The sequence below is a fragment of the Podarcis raffonei genome, chromosome 16, assembly GCF_027172205.1.
Source record: "Podarcis raffonei isolate rPodRaf1 chromosome 16, rPodRaf1.pri, whole genome shotgun sequence".
Classification (NCBI taxonomy): domain Eukaryota; kingdom Metazoa; phylum Chordata; class Lepidosauria; order Squamata; family Lacertidae; genus Podarcis; species Podarcis raffonei.
Window position 1 is genome coordinate 9,619,299 of NC_070617.1, and position 16,532 is coordinate 9,635,830.

General features: G+C 54.0%; 1 protein-coding gene and 4 long non-coding RNA genes across 5 annotated transcripts in view; 1 reads left to right on the forward strand and 4 right to left on the reverse strand.

The window, feature by feature from the left end:
* The window catches only part of SLC50A1 (solute carrier family 50 member 1), a 266,552-nt gene that overhangs the window by 111,413 nt on the left and 138,607 nt on the right, over positions 1-16,532 (forward strand). The window lies entirely within an intron of this gene.
* LOC128403569 (uncharacterized) lies at positions 1,568-3,890 on the reverse strand. The gene is made up of 3 exons (XR_008327974.1): positions 3,365-3,890; positions 1,980-2,170; positions 1,568-1,588 (listed from the first exon to the last, which is right to left on the reverse strand). It is a non-coding gene; the product is annotated as an uncharacterized LOC128403569 (long non-coding RNA).
* On the reverse strand, positions 3,916-6,215 carry LOC128403567 (uncharacterized). The gene is made up of 3 exons (XR_008327973.1): positions 5,690-6,215; positions 4,327-4,517; positions 3,916-3,936 (listed from the first exon to the last, which is right to left on the reverse strand). It is a non-coding gene; the product is annotated as an uncharacterized LOC128403567 (long non-coding RNA).
* LOC128403565 (uncharacterized) lies at positions 6,241-10,700 on the reverse strand. The gene is made up of 5 exons (XR_008327971.1): positions 10,386-10,700; positions 9,001-9,191; positions 8,039-8,610; positions 6,654-6,844; positions 6,241-6,261 (listed from the first exon to the last, which is right to left on the reverse strand). It is a non-coding gene; the product is annotated as an uncharacterized LOC128403565 (long non-coding RNA).
* LOC128403566 (uncharacterized) lies at positions 10,938-15,438 on the reverse strand. The gene is made up of 5 exons (XR_008327972.1): positions 15,076-15,438; positions 13,691-13,881; positions 12,734-13,305; positions 11,349-11,539; positions 10,938-10,958 (listed from the first exon to the last, which is right to left on the reverse strand). It is a non-coding gene; the product is annotated as an uncharacterized LOC128403566 (long non-coding RNA).

Genomic DNA, 16,532 nt, shown 5'->3' on the forward strand with positions numbered 1-16,532 from the left:
CCTTCTTTCCATTTGTCCCGCTCCCAGCCCTTTTCAGTTCCATTGATCTCCATCCCCATAGTCACCTGCGGGGGTTGCTGAAGTTTGAGCATCTCTTTCTGCTCTTTCTATGGGCACCACCTGAGCAGGAAGCAGGTCAATGGGGTGAGAGGGGCCCCCCAGCTGGAGCAGGAGGAGCCCCCGGAAGGAGACCCGGAAGCTGCCTCCACAGTCAAGCGATCCAGCCCACCATCACCCCGCAATGGGAGTCCCCTCCATGTCCATTTACTCCTCTCCCTTTGGGGAGGAATGGGAAATCTGTAGGGAAGACCCATAGCTCACTGGGTAGATCATCTGCGGTAGAATAAGCTGGATTCTGCAACCTCACTACCTCCCTCAAGGTCTGTACCCACCATATGTTTAAATGCATAGGTTATCGGCAAGGATCCTGCGAAGCGGTTTGCTAAGGATGCTGGGAATCCTGGGTCTGTGAGCGCTCAAGCACTATTCCCAGGATACTTGGGGGCAAGCTCAAGCAGGCGGCATGCAGCTATTGCGTCCTGTCCTTGCAAGGCTTGCTGCTTGCTCAATGGGAAATTTCCCCCACTCCTCCCTCCCTGCCCAAGTGAAGCCTGGGCCCTCTCCAGATCTGCTCCAGAGGTCTGGGGGGAACTCCCAGAGCACTTTCATGAGGGGTGTGGTGAGAGGAGAGCGTCCCCCTGGGCAGGGAGAAATCCTTGTGCCAATAGATGGAGAGGTTTAGTGCTACTTTGGTGTCCAACCAAAGGGCCATAAATATTTGGTGTGTTTGATGCCTGAGCGTCATGCTGTTGTTTTGCATAATGCAATCTGCGGTGTGCATATTAATCTACAGAAATCATCCCAGTTTCAGCACTGAGGGCCGGAAACCTGCCTAAACCTCCAGGAAGGGAATTCTTTGTCTCGAACTGCACGAGGGGCTCTGAGTCTTGTGTCGCAGACACAGCCCGAGGGATGCCTTGCTGTAGTACCCAGCCCCCCACTGTTCAGCCCTTCACCTTCGATCTGAGTCAGGTTGAGACCCTGCCGTTTGTCTTCAGGTGCGTCGCTCAGAGCAGTGCTGAGATTATAGGCGGAAACACCTGCACTTTCCTGGAAGCGTACCGTTGTATCTGCCAGCACTGAACCGCTACTGTACGTTGGAAAGGGAAAAGAGAAGCGTTGGCGGATCTGGAACTGCAGCTTGACAGCCCCACACTCCCATCACTCAGCAGAAGAGCAGCTGCTTTGCATGCAGAAGGTCCTTGGTTTAAATCTCTGGCTTTGCCAGGGAACGCAGCCAGAGAGGATTGTTTTCTGCCCGACCATCAATTGGCATGAAACCAGAATTGTAGAGGTGGAGGGGACCTCAAGGGCCATCTATTCCACCCCCTGCAGTGGAGACATCTACATGCTTAGCAGAAACACAGAGAGACACAGCAAGCTGCCCTATACTCAGCTGGACCCACGACCCACCTAGCTCAGGTGGGTGCCCTCATTTAATCCCCCTTCCGTACCTGAAAGAATTCACCGTGTATCCCATATATTTCCCCTCACCAGGGCATTCCGAGCAGTTGAAAACTTCCTCATACTGCGGAAAGAAAAGGGTATAACGCATGTTGTATTATGCTATAAACTCATTTTCTGAGGCTTGAGACATGGCTGGGATGAAGTCAGCCCTTCTCACTTTCTCTTCGCCCCACCCCACCCCACAGGAAAACAGAGGCACAGAGGAGAACGTGGGGGGCAGCAGGAACGAGGGGGAATTGAAGACTGCATATAGGGGCTGACAATCCCCAGGAAGCTGCGTCAAATACCTGGAAGCCCCATAGCTCTGCAGTAGCACAGAGATATCTGCCCCATTCTTTACAGATGAACAGGCCCCACCCCACCCCACCACCGGACTGAGAGCCTGGGGGGGGGCAGCATTTCCCTCCCCTGAGCCCCCTCCCCCAGGGGGGTGGAAAGGCCACAGAACTTACCATCTTCCCGATATTCCCAGTCAGGTTCTGGTATGCTTCGGAGGACGAATCCAACAAGTCCTCAGTAAAATTCATTGTGATGTGGTAAGTGATGGTGAACGTTTTCTCTTTGGGGGGCTTAGGTGTGGTTGTCTTTGAGCTGGTGCTAGCTGTGGTGGGAGAAGGCGTCGTTGGCGTCTCCTGCTCGGTCACTGAGGTGAAAGGAAACGATCTCATTAGGACCCCTCCCGGAAGGAAGAGATTTGTGGGGGAGGAAGAAGAGGCAGGCCTGCTGTCCTGCTCAGGGATTGTGCCTAGAGGTGCTCACGCCTGGGTTGGAGTCTTACTTTCAGGATCACGGGAAGCCCCCTTCTTTCCATTTGTCCCGCTCCCAGCCCTTTTCAGTTCCATTGATCTCCATCCCCATAGTCACCTGCGGGGGTTGCTGAAGTTTGAGCATCTCTTTCTGCTCTTTCTATGGGCACCACCTGAGCAGGAAGCAGGTCAATGGGGTGAGAGGGGCCCCCCAGCTGGAGCAGGAGGAGCCCCCGGAAGGAGACCCGGAAGCTGCCTCCACAGTCAAGCGTTCCAGCCCACCATCACCCCGCAATGGAAGGAACGGGTGTTTCCGGTGGGAGTCCCCTCCATGTCCATTTACTCCTCTCCCTTTGGGGAGGAATGGGAAATCTGTAGGGAAGACCCATAGCTCACTGGGTAGATCATCTGCGGTAGAATAAGCTGGATTCTGCAACCTCACTACCTCCCTCAAGGTCTGTACCCACCATATGTTTAAATGCATAGGTTATCAGCAAGGATCCTGCGAAGCGGTTTGCTAAGGATGCTGGGAATCCTGGGTCTGTGAGCGCTCAAGCACTATTCCCAGGATACTTGGGGGCAAGCTCAAGCAGGCGGCATGCAGCTATTGCGTCCTGTCCTTGCAAGGCTTGCTGCTTGCTCAATGGGAAATTTCCCCCACTCCTCCCTCCCTGCCCAAGTGAAGCCTGGGCCCTCTCCAGATCTGCTCCAGAGGTCTGGGGGGAACTCCCAGAGCACTTTCATGAGGGGTGTGGTGAGAGGAGAGCGTCCCCCTGGGCAGGGAGAAATCCTTGTGCCAATAGATGGAGAGGTTTAGTGCTACTTTGGTGTCCAACCAAAGGGCCATAAATATTTGGTGTGTTTGATGCCTGAGCGTCATGCTGTTGTTTTGCATAATGCAATCTGCGGTGTGCATATTAATCTACAGAAATCATCCCAGTTTCAGCACTGAGGGCCGGAAACCTGCCTAAACCTCCAGGAAGGGAATTCTTTGTCTCGAACTGCACGAGGGGCTCTGAGTCTTGTGTCGCAGACACAGCCCGAGGGATGCCTTGCTGTAGTACCCAGCCCCCCACTGTTCAGCCCTTCACCTTCGATCTGAGTCAGGTTGAGACCCTGCCGTTTGTCTTCAGGTGCGTCGCTCAGAGCAGTGCTGAGATTATAGGCGGAAACACCTGCACTTTCCTGGAAGCGTACCGTTGTATCTGCCAGCACTGAACCGCTACTGTACGTTGGAAAGGGAAAAGAGAAGCGTTGGCGGATCTGGAACTGCAGCTTGACAGCCCCACACTCCCATCACTCAGCAGAAGAGCAGCTGCTTTGCATGCAGAAGGTCCTTGGTTTAAATCTCTGGCTTTGCCAGGGAACGCAGCCAGAGAGGATTGTTTTCTGCCCGACCATCAATTGGCATGAAACCAGAATTGTAGAGGTGGAGGGGACCTCAAGGGCCATCTATTCCACCCCCTGCAGTGGAGACATCTACATGCTTAGCAGAAACACAGAGAGACACAGCAAGCTGCCCTATACTCAGCTGGACCCACGACCCACCTAGCTCAGGTGGGTGCCCTCATTTAATCCCCCTTCCGTACCTGAAAGAATTCACCGTGTATCCCATATATTTCCCCTCACCAGGGCATTCCGAGCAGTTGAAAACTTCCTCATACTGCGGAAAGAAAAGGGTATAACGCATGTTGTATTATGCTATAAACTCATTTTCTGAGGCTTGAGACATGGCTGGGATGAAGTCAGCCCTTCTCACTTTCTCTTCGCCCCACCCCACCCCACAGGAAAACAGAGGCACAGAGGAGAACGTGGGGGGCAGCAGGAACGAGGGGGAATTGAAGACTGCATATAGGGGCTGACAATCCCCAGGAAGCTGCGTCAAATACCTGGAAGCCCCATAGCTCTGCAGTAGCACAGAGATATCTGCCCCATTCTTTACAGATGAACAGGCCCCACCCCACCCCACCACCGGACTGAGAGCCTGGGGGGGGCAGCATTTCCCTCCCCTGAGCCCCCTCCCCCAGGGGGGTGGAAAGGCCACAGAACTTACCATCTTCCCGATATTCCCAGTCAGGTTCTGGTATGCTTCGGAGGACGAATCCAACAAGTCCTCAGTAAAATTCATTGTGATGTGGTAAGTGATGGTGAACGTTTTCTCTTTGGGGGGCTTAGGTGTGGTTGTCTTTGAGCTGGTGCTAGCTGTGGTGGGAGAAGGCGTCGTTGGCGTCTCCTGCTCGGTCACTGAGGTGAAAGGAAACGATCTCATTAGGACCCCTCCCGGAAGGAAGAGATTTGTGGGGGAGGAAGAAGAGGCAGGCCTGCTGTCCTGCTCAGGGATTGTGCCTAGAGGTGCTCACGCCTGGGTTGGAGTCTTACTTTCAGGATCACGGGAAGCCCCCTTCTTTCCATTTGTCCCGCTCCCAGCCCTTTTCAGTTCCATTGATCTCCATCCCCATAGTCACCTGCGGGGGTTGCTGAAGTTTGAGCATCTCTTTCTGCTCTTTCTATGGGCACCACCTGAGCAGGAAGCAGGTCAATGGGGTGAGAGGGGCCCCCCAGCTGGAGCAGGAGGAGCCCCCGGAAGGAGACCCGGAAGCTGCCTCCACAGTCAAGCGATCCAGCCCACCATCACCCCGCAATGGGAGTCCCCTCCATGTCCATTTACTCCTCTCCCTTTGGGGAGGAATGGGAAATCTGTAGGGAAGACCCATAGCTCACTGGGTAGATCATCTGCGGTAGAATAAGCTGGATTCTGCAACCTCACTACCTCCCTCAAGGTCTGTACCCACCATATGTTTAAATGCATAGGTTATCGGCAAGGATCCTGCGAAGCGGTTTGCTAAGGATGCTGGGAATCCTGGGTCTGTGAGCGCTCAAGCACTATTCCCAGGATACTTGGGGGCAAGCTCAAGCAGGCGGCATGCAGCTATTGCGTCCTGTCCTTGCAAGGCTTGCTGCTTGCTCAATGGGAAATTTCCCCCACTCCTCCCTCCCTGCCCAAGTGAAGCCTGGGCCCTCTCCAGATCTGCTCCAGAGGTCTGGGGGGAACTCCCAGAGCACTTTCATGAGGGGTGTGGTGAGAGGAGAGCGTCCCCCTGGGCAGGGAGAAATCCTTGTGCCAATAGATGGAGAGGTTTAGTGCTACTTTGGTGTCCAACCAAAGGGCCATAAATATTTGGTGTGTTTGATGCCTGAGCGTCATGCTGTTGTTTTGCATAATGCAATCTGCGGTGTGCATATTAATCTACAGAAATCATCCCAGTTTCAGCACTGAGGGCCGGAAACCTGCCTAAACCTCCAGGAAGGGAATTCTTTGTCTCGAACTGCACGAGGGGCTCTGAGTCTTGTGTCGCAGACACAGCCCGAGGGATGCCTTGCTGTAGTACCCAGCCCCCCACTGTTCAGCCCTTCACCTTCGATCTGAGTCAGGTTGAGACCCTGCCGTTTGTCTTCAGGTGCGTCGCTCAGAGCAGTGCTGAGATTATAGGCGGAAACACCTGCACTTTCCTGGAAGCGTACCGTTGTATCTGCCAGCACTGAACCGCTACTGTACGTTGGAAAGGGAAAAGAGAAGCGTTGGCGGATCTGGAACTGCAGCTTGACAGCCCCACACTCCCATCACTCAGCAGAAGAGCAGCTGCTTTGCATGCAGAAGGTCCTTGGTTTAAATCTCTGGCTTTGCCAGGGAACGCAGCCAGAGAGGATTGTTTTCTGCCCGACCATCAATTGGCATGAAACCAGAATTGTAGAGGTGGAGGGGACCTCAAGGGCCATCTATTCCACCCCCTGCAGTGGAGACATCTACATGCTTAGCAGAAACACAGAGAGACACAGCAAGCTGCCCTATACTCAGCTGGACCCACGACCCACCTAGCTCAGGTGGGTGCCCTCATTTAATCCCCCTTCCGTACCTGAAAGAATTCACCGTGTATCCCATATATTTCCCCTCACCAGGGCATTCCGAGCAGTTGAAAACTTCCTCATACTGCGGAAAGAAAAGGGTATAACGCATGTTGTATTATGCTATAAACTCATTTTCTGAGGCTTGAGACATGGCTGGGATGAAGTCAGCCCTTCTCACTTTCTCTTCGCCCCACCCCACCCCACAGGAAAACAGAGGCACAGAGGAGAACGTGGGGGGCAGCAGGAACGAGGGGGAATTGAAGACTGCATATAGGGGCTGACAATCCCCAGGAAGCTGCGTCAAATACCTGGAAGCCCCATAGCTCTGCAGTAGCACAGAGATATCTGCCCCATTCTTTACAGATGAACAGGCCCCACCCCACCCCACCACCGGACTGAGAGCCTGGGGGGGGGGCAGCATTTCCCTCCCCTGAGCCCCCTCCCCCAGGGGGGTGGAAAGGCCACAGAACTTACCATCTTCCCGATATTCCCAGTCAGGTTCTGGTATGCTTCGGAGGACGAATCCAACAAGTCCTCAGTAAAATTCATTGTGATGTGGTAAGTGATGGTGAACGTTTTCTCTTTGGGGGGCTTAGGTGTGGTTGTCTTTGAGCTGGTGCTAGCTGTGGTGGGAGAAGGCGTCGTTGGCGTCTCCTGCTCGGTCACTGAGGTGAAAGGAAACGATCTCATTAGGACCCCTCCCGGAAGGAAGAGATTTGTGGGGGAGGAAGAAGAGGCAGGCCTGCTGTCCTGCTCAGGGATTGTGCCTAGAGGTGCTCACGCCTGGGTTGGAGTCTTACTTTCAGGATCACGGGAAGCCCCCTTCTTTCCATTTGTCCCGCTCCCAGCCCTTTTCAGTTCCATTGATCTCCATCCCCATAGTCACCTGCGGGGGTTGCTGAAGTTTGAGCATCTCTTTCTGCTCTTTCTATGGGCACCACCTGAGCAGGAAGCAGGTCAATGGGGTGAGAGGGGCCCCCCAGCTGGAGCAGGAGGAGCCCCCGGAAGGAGACCCGGAAGCTGCCTCCACAGTCAAGCGTTCCAGCCCACCATCACCCCGCAATGGAAGGAACGGGTGTTTCCGGTGGGAGTCCCCTCCATGTCCATTTACTCCTCTCCCTTTGGGGAGGAATGGGAAATCTGTAGGGAAGACCCATAGCTCACTGGGTAGATCATCTGCGGTAGAATAAGCTGGATTCTGCAACCTCACTACCTCCCTCAAGGTCTGTACCCACCATATGTTTAAATGCATAGGTTATCGGCAAGGATCCTGCGAAGCGGTTTGCTAAGGATGCTGGGAATCCTGGGTCTGTGAGCGCTCAAGCACTATTCCCAGGATACTTGGGGGCAAGCTCAAGCAGGCGGCATGCAGCTATTGCGTCCTGTCCTTGCAAGGCTTGCTGCTTGCTCAATGGGAAATTTCCCCCACTCCTCCCTCCCTGCCCAAGTGAAGCCTGGGCCCTCTCCAGATCTGCTCCAGAGGTCTGGGGGGAACTCCCAGAGCACTTTCATGAGGGGTGTGGTGAGAGGAGAGCGTCCCCCTGGGCAGGGAGAAATCCTTGTGCCAATAGATGGAGAGGTTTAGTGCTACTTTGGTGTCCAACCAAAGGGCCATAAATATTTGGTGTGTTTGATGCCTGAGCGTCATGCTGTTGTTTTGCATAATGCAATCTGCGGTGTGCATATTAATCTACAGAAATCATCCCAGTTTCAGCACTGAGGGCCGGAAACCTGCCTAAACCTCCAGGAAGGGAATTCTTTGTCTCGAACTGCACGAGGGGCTCTGAGTCTTGTGTCGCAGACACAGCCCGAGGGATGCCTTGCTGTAGTACCCAGCCCCCCACTGTTCAGCCCTTCACCTTCGATCTGAGTCAGGTTGAGACCCTGCCGTTTGTCTTCAGGTGCGTCGCTCAGAGCAGTGCTGAGATTATAGGCGGAAACACCTGCACTTTCCTGGAAGCGTACCGTTGTATCTGCCAGCACTGAACCGCTACTGTACGTTGGAAAGGGAAAAGAGAAGCGTTGGCGGATCTGGAACTGCAGCTTGACAGCCCCACACTCCCATCACTCAGCAGAAGAGCAGCTGCTTTGCATGCAGAAGGTCCTTGGTTTAAATCTCTGGCTTTGCCAGGGAACGCAGCCAGAGAGGATTGTTTTCTGCCCGACCATCAATTGGCATGAAACCAGAATTGTAGAGGTGGAGGGGACCTCAAGGGCCATCTATTCCACCCCCTGCAGTGGAGACATCTACATGCTTAGCAGAAACACAGAGAGACACAGCAAGCTGCCCTATACTCAGCTGGACCCACGACCCACCTAGCTCAGGTGGGTGCCCTCATTTAATCCCCCTTCCGTACCTGAAAGAATTCACCGTGTATCCCATATATTTCCCCTCATCAGGGCATCCCGAGCAGTTGAAAACTTCCTCATACTGCGGAAAGAAAAGGGTATAACGCATGTTGTATTATGCTATAAACTCATTTTCTGAGGCTTGAGACATGGCTGGGATGAAGTCAGCCCTTCTCACTTTCTCTTCGCCCCACCCCACCCCACAGGAAAACAGAGGCACAGAGGAGAACGTGGGGGGCAGCAGGAACGAGGGGGAATTGAAGACTGCATATAGGGGCTGACAATCCCCAGGAAGCTGCGTCAAATACCTGGAAGCCCCATAGCTCTGCAGTAGCACAGAGATATCTGCCCCATTCTTTACAGATGAACAGGCCCCACCCCACCCCACCACCGGACTGAGAGCCTGGGGGGGGCAGCATTTCCCTCCCCTGAGCCCCCTCCCCCAGGGGGGTGGAAAGGCCACAGAACTTACCATCTTCCCGATATTCCCAGTCAGGTTCTGGTATGCTTCGGAGGACGAATCCAACAAGTCCTCAGTAAAATTCATTGTGATGTGGTAAGTGATGGTGAACGTTTTCTCTTTGGGGGGCTTAGGTGTGGTTGTCTTTGAGCTGGTGCTAGCTGTGGTGGGAGAAGGCGTCGTTGGCGTCTCCTGCTCGGTCACTGAGGTGAAAGGAAACGATCTCATTAGGACCCCTCCCGGAAGGAAGAGATTTGTGGGGGAGGAAGAAGAGGCAGGCCTGCTGTCCTGCTCAGGGATTGTGCCTAGAGGTGCTCACGCCTGGGTTGGAGTCTTACTTTCAGGATCACGGGAAGCCCCCTTCTTTCCATTTGTCCCGCTCCCAGCCCTTTTCAGTTCCATTGATCTCCATCCCCATAGTCACCTGCGGGGGTTGCTGAAGTTTGAGCATCTCTTTCTGCTCTTTCTATGGGCACCACCTGAGCAGGAAGCAGGTCAATGGGGTGAGAGGGGCCCCCCAGCTGGAGCAGGAGGAGCCCCCGGAAGGAGACCCGGAAGCTGCCTCCACAGTCAAGCGTTCCAGCCCACCATCACCCCGCAATGGAAGGAACGGGTGTTTCCGGTGGGAGTCCCCTCCATGTCCATTTACTCCTCTCCCTTTGGGGAGGAATGGGAAATCTGTAGGGAAGACCCATAGCTCACTGGGTAGATCATCTGCGGTAGAATAAGCTGGATTCTGCAACCTCACTACCTCCCTCAAGGTCTGTACCCACCATATGTTTAAATGCATAGGTTATCGGCAAGGATCCTGCGAAGCGGTTTGCTAAGGATGCTGGGAATCCTGGGTCTGTGAGCGCTCAAGCACTATTCCCAGGATACTTGGGGGCAAGCTCAAGCAGGCGGCATGCAGCTATTGCGTCCTGTCCTTGCAAGGCTTGCTGCTTGCTCAATGGGAAATTTCCCCCACTCCTCCCTCCCTGCCCAAGTGAAGCCTGGGCCCTCTCCAGATCTGCTCCAGAGGTCTGGGGGGAACTCCCAGAGCACTTTCATGAGGGGTGTGGTGAGAGGAGAGCGTCCCCCTGGGCAGGGAGAAATCCTTGTGCCAATAGATGGAGAGGTTTAGTGCTACTTTGGTGTCCAACCAAAGGGCCATAAATATTTGGTGTGTTTGATGCCTGAGCGTCATGCTGTTGTTTTGCATAATGCAATCTGCGGTGTGCATATTAATCTACAGAAATCATCCCAGTTTCAGCACTGAGGGCCGGAAACCTGCCTAAACCTCCAGGAAGGGAATTCTTTGTCTCGAACTGCACGAGGGGCTCTGAGTCTTGTGTCGCAGACACAGCCCGAGGGATGCCTTGCTGTAGTACCCAGCCCCCCACTGTTCAGCCCTTCACCTTCGATCTGAGTCAGGTTGAGACCCTGCCGTTTGTCTTCAGGTGCGTCGCTCAGAGCAGTGCTGAGATTATAGGCGGAAACACCTGCACTTTCCTGGAAGCGTACCGTTGTATCTGCCAGCACTGAACCGCTACTGTACGTTGGAAAGGGAAAAGAGAAGCGTTGGCGGATCTGGAACTGCAGCTTGACAGCCCCACACTCCCATCACTCAGCAGAAGAGCAGCTGCTTTGCATGCAGAAGGTCCTTGGTTTAAATCTCTGGCTTTGCCAGGGAACGCAGCCAGAGAGGATTGTTTTCTGCCCGACCATCAATTGGCATGAAACCAGAATTGTAGAGGTGGAGGAGACCTCAAGGGCCATCTATTCCACCCCCCTGCAGTGGAGACATCTACATGCTTAGCAGAAACACAGAGAGACACAGCAAGCTGCCCTATACTCAGCTGGACCCACGACCCACCTAGCTCAGGTGGGTGCCCTCATTTAATCCCCCTTCCGTACCTGAAAGAATTCACCGTGTATCCCATATATTTCCCCTCACCAGGGCATTCCGAGCAGTTGAAAACTTCCTCATACTGCGGAAAGAAAAGGGTATAACGCATGTTGTATTATGCTATAAACTCATTTTCTGAGGCTTGAGACATGGCTGGGATGAAGTCAGCCCTTCTCACTTTCTCTTCGCCCCACCCCACCCCACAGGAAAACAGAGGCACAGAGGAGAACGTGGGGGGCAGCAGGAACGAGGGGGAATTGAAGACTGCATATAGGGGCTGACAATCCCCAGGAAGCTGCATCAAATACCTGGAAGCCCCATAGCTCTGCAGTAGCACAGAGATATCTGCCCCATTCTTTACAGATGAACAGGCCCCACCCCACCCCACCACCGGACTGAGAGCCTGGGGGGGGCAGCATTTCCCTCCCCTGAGCCCCCTCCCCCAGGGGGGTGGAAAGGCCACAGAACTTACCATCTTCCCGATATTCCCAGTCAGGTTCTGGTATGCTTCGGAGGACGAATCCAACAAGTCCTCAGTAAAATTCATTGTGATGTGGTAAGTGATGGTGAACGTTTTCTCTTTGGGGGGCTTAGGTGTGGTTGTCTTTGAGCTGGTGCTAGCTGTGGTGGGAGAAGGCGTCGTTGGCGTCTCCTGCTCGGTCACTGAGGTGAAAGGAAACGATCTCATTAGGACCCCTCCCGGAAGGAAGAGATTTGTGGGGGAGGAAGAAGAGGCAGGCCTGCTGTCCTGCTCAGGGATTGTGCCTAGAGGTGCTCAAGCTTGGGTTGGAGTCTTACTTTCAGGATCACGGGAAGCCCCCTTCTTTCCATTTGTCCCGCTCCCAGCCCTTTTCAGTTCCATTGATCTCCATCCCCATAGTCACCTGCGGGGGTTGCTGAAGTTTGAGCATCTCTTTCTGCTCTTTCTATGGGCACCACCTGAGCAGGAAGCAGGTCAATGGGGTGAGAGGGGCCCCCCAGCTGGAGCAGGAGGAGCCCCCGGAAGGAGACCCGGAAGCTGCCTCCACAGTCAAGCGTTCCAGCCCACCATCACCCCACAATGGAAGGAACGGGTGTTTCCGGTGGGAGTCCCCTCCATGTCCATTTACTCCTCTCCCTTTGGGGAGGAATGGGAAATCTGTAGGGAAGACCCATAGCTCACTGGGTAGATCATCTGCGGTAGAATAAGCTGGATTCTGCAACCTCACTACCTCCCTCAAGGTCTGTACCCACCATATGTTTAAATGCATAGGTTATCGGCAAGGATCCTGCGAAGCGGTTTGCTAAGGATGCTGGGAATCCTGGGTCTGTGAGCGCTCAAGCACTATTCCCAGGATACTTGGGGGCAAGCTCAAGCAGGCGGCATGCAGCTATTGCGTCCTGTCCTTGCAAGGCTTGCTGCTTGCTCAATGGGAAATTTCCCCCACTCCTCCCTCCCTGCCCAAGTGAAGCCTGGGCCCTCTCCAGATCTGCTCCAGAGGTCTGGGGGGAACTCCCAGAGCACTTTCATGAGGGGTGTGGTGAGAGGAGAGCGTCCCCCTGGGCAGGGAGAAATCCTTGTGCCAATAGATGGAGAGGTTTAGTGCTACTTTGGTGTCCAACCAAAGGGCCATAAATATTTGGTGTGTTTGATGCCTGAGCGTCATGCTGTTGTTTTGCATAATGCAATCTGCGGTGTGCATATTAATCTACAGAAATCATCCCAGTTTCAGCACTGAGGGCCGGAAACCTGCCTAAACCTCCAGGAAGGGAATTCTTTGTCTCGAACTGCACGAGGGGCTCTGAGTCTTGTGTCGCAGACACAGCCCGAGGGATGCCTTGCTGTAGTACCCAGCCCCCCACTGTTCAGCCCTTCACCTTCGATCTGAGTCAGGTTGAGACCCTGCCGTTTGTCTTCAGGTGCGTCGCTCAGAGCAGTGCTGAGATTATAGGCGGAAACACCTGCACTTTCCTGGAAGCGTACCGTTGTATCTGCCAGCACTGAACCGCTACTGTACGTTGGAAAGGGAAAAGAGAAGCGTTGGCGGATCTGGAACTGCAGCTTGACAGCCCCACACTCCCATCACTCAGCAGAAGAGCAGCTGCTTTGCATGCAGAAGGTCCTTGGTTTAAATCTCTGGCTTTGCCAGGGAACGCAGCCAGAGAGGATTGTTTTCTGCCCGACCATCAATTGGCATGAAACCAGAATTGTAGAGGTGGAGGGGACCTCAAGGGCCATCTATTCCACCCCCTGCAGTGGAGACATCTACATGCTTAGCAGAAACACAGAGAGACACAGCAAGCTGCCCTATACTCAGCTGGACCCACGACCCACCTAGCTCAGGTGGGTGCCCTCATTTAATCCCCCTTCCGTACCTGAAAGAATTCACCGTGTATCCCATATATTTCCCCTCATCAGGGCATCCCGAGCAGTTGAAAACTTCCTCATACTGCGGAAAGAAAAGGGTATAACGCATGTTGTATTATGCTATAAACTCATTTTCTGAGGCTTGAGACATGGCTGGGATGAAGTCAGCCCTTCTCACTTTCTCTTCGCCCCACCCCACCCCACAGGAAAACAGAGGCACAGAGGAGAACGTGGGGGGCAGCAGGAACGAGGGGGAATTGAAGACTGCATATAGGGGCTGACAATCCCCAGGAAGCTGCGTCAAATACCTGGAAGCCCCATAGCTCTGCAGTAGCACAGAGATATCTGCCCCATTCTTTACAGATGAACAGACCCCACCCCACCACCGGACTGAGAGCCTGGGGGGGGCAGCATTTCCCTCCCCTGAGCCCCCTCCCCCAGGGGGGTGGAAAGGCCACAGAACTTACCATCTTCCCGATATTCCCAGTCAGGTTCTGGTATGCTTCGGAGGACGAATCCAACAAGTCCTCAGTAAAATTCATTGTGATGTGGTAAGTGATGGTGAACGTTTTCTCTTTGGGGGGCTTAGGTGTGGTTGTCTTTGAGCTGGTGCTAGCTGTGGTGGGAGAAGGCGTCGTTGGCGTCTCCTGCTCGGTCACTGAGGTGAAAGGAAACGATCTCATTAGGACCCCTCCCGGAAGGAAGAGATTTGTGGGGGAGGAAGAAGAGGCAGGCCTGCTGTCCTGCTCAGGGATTGTGCCTAGAGGTGCTCAAGCCTGGGTTGGAGTCTTACTTTCAGGATCACGGGAAGCCCCCTTCTTTCCATTTGTCCCGCTCCCAGCCCTTTTCAGTTCCATTGATCTCCATCCCCATAGTCGCCTGCGGGGGTTGTTGAAGTTTGAGCATCTCTTTCTGCTCTTTCTATGGGCACCACCTGAGCAGGAAGCAGGTCAATGGGGTGAGAGAGGCCCCCCAGCTGGAGCAGGAGGAGCCCCCGGAAGGAGACCCGGAAGCTGCCTCCACAGTCAAGCGTTCCAGCCCACCATCACCCCACAATGGAAGGAACGGGTGTTTCCGGTGGGAGTCCCCTCCATGTCCATTTACTCCTCTCCCTTTGGGGAGGAATGGGAAATCTGTAGGGAAGACCCATAGCTCACTGGGTAGATCATCTGCGGTAGAATAAGCTGGATTCTGCAACCTCACTACCTCCCTCAAGGTCTGTACCCACCATATGTTTAAATGCATAGGTTATCGGCAAGGATCCTGCGAAGCGGTTTGCTAAGGATGCTGGGAATCCTGGGTCTGTGAGCGCTCAAGCACTATTCCCAGGATACTTGGGGGCAAGCTCAAGCAGGCGGCATGCAGCTATTGCGTCCTGTCCTTGCAAGGCTTGCTGCTTGCTCAATGGGAAATTTCCCCCACTCCTCCCTCCCTGCCCAAGTGAAGCCTGGGCCCTCTCCAGATCTGCTCCAGAGGTCTGGGGGGAACTCCCAGAGCACTTTCATGAGGGGTGTGGTGAGAGGAGAGCGTCCCCCTGGGCAGGGAGAAATCCTTGTGCCAATAGATGGAGAGGTTTAGTGCTACTTTGGTGTCCAACCAAAGGGCCATAAATATTTGGTGTGTTTGATGCCTGAGCGTCATGCTGTTGTTTTGCATAATGCAATCTGCGGTGTGCATATTAATCTACAGAAATCATCCCAGTTTCAGCACTGAGGGCCGGAAACCTGCCTAAACGTCCAGGAAGGGAATTCTGTGTCTCGAACTGCACGAGGGGCTCTGAGTCTTGTGTCGCAGACACAGCCCGGGGGATGCCTTGCTGTAGTACCCAGCCCCCCACTGTTCAGCCCTTCACCTTCGATCTGAGTCAGGTTGAGACCCTGCCGTTTGTCTTCAGGTGCGTCGCTCAGAGCAGTGCTGAGATTATAGGCGGAAACACCTGCACTTTCCTGGAAGCGTACCGTTGTATCTGCCAGCACTGAACCGCTACTGTACGTTGGAATGGGAAAAGAGAAGCGTTGGCGGATCTGGAACTGCAGCTTGACAGCCCCACACTCCCATCACTCAGCAGAAGAGCAGCTGCTTTGCATGCAGAAGGTCCTTGGTTTAAATCTCTGGCTTTGCCAGGGAACGCAGCCAGAGAGGATTGTTTTCTGCCTGAGCATATCATGGCATGAAACCTGAATTGTAGAGGTGGAGGGGACCTCAAGGGCCATCTATTCCACCCCCCTGCAGTGGAGACATCTACATGCTTAGCAGAAACACAGAGAGACACAGCAAGCTGCCCTATACTCAGCTGGACCCACGACCCACCTAGCTCAGGTGGGTGCCCTCATTTAATCCCCCTTCCGTACCTGAAAGAATTCACCGTGTATCCCATATATTTCCCCTCACCAGGGCATTCCGAGCAGTTGAAAACTTCCTCATACTGCGGAAAGAAAAGGGTATAACGCATGTTGTATTATGCTATAAACTCATTTTCTGAGGCTTGAGACATGGCTGGGATGAAGTCAGCCCTTCTCACTTTCTCTTCGCCCCACCCCACCCCACAGGAAAACAGAGGCACAGAGGAGAACGTGGGGGGCAGCAGGGACGAGGGGGAATTGAAGACTGCATATAGGGGCTGACAATCCCCAGGAAGCTGCGTCAAATACCTGGAAGCCCCATAGCTCTGCAGTAGCACAGAGATATCTGCCCCATTCTTTACAGATGAACAGGCCCCACCCCACCCCACCACCGGACTGAGAGCCTGGGGGGCAGCATTTCCCTCCCCTGAGCCCCCTCCCCCAGGGGGGTGGAAAGGCCACAGAACTTACCATCTTCCCGATATTCCCAGTCAGGTTCTGGTATGCTTCGGAGGACGAATCCAACAAGTCCTCAGTAAAATTCATTGTGATGTGGTAAGTGATGGTGAACGTTTTCTCTTTGGGGGGCTTAGGTGTGGTTGTCTTTGAGCTGGTGCTAGCTGTGGTGGGAGAAGGCGTCGTTGGCGTCTCCTGCTTGGTCACTGAGGTGAAAGGAAACGATCTCATTAGGACCCCTCCCGGAAGGAAGAGATTTGTGGGGGAGGAAGAAGAGGCAGGCCTGCTGTCCTGCTCAGGGATTGTGCCTAGAGGTGCTCAAGCTTGGGTTGGAGTCTTACTTTCAGGATCACGGGAAGCCCCCTTCTTTCCATTTGTCCCGCTCCCAGCCCTTTTCAGTTCCATTGATCTCCATCCCCATACATCTTGAGCATCTCTTTCTGCTCTTTGTATGGGTACCACCTGAGCACATAGCAGATTGCATTATGCAAAACAATCCAAACACTCCATC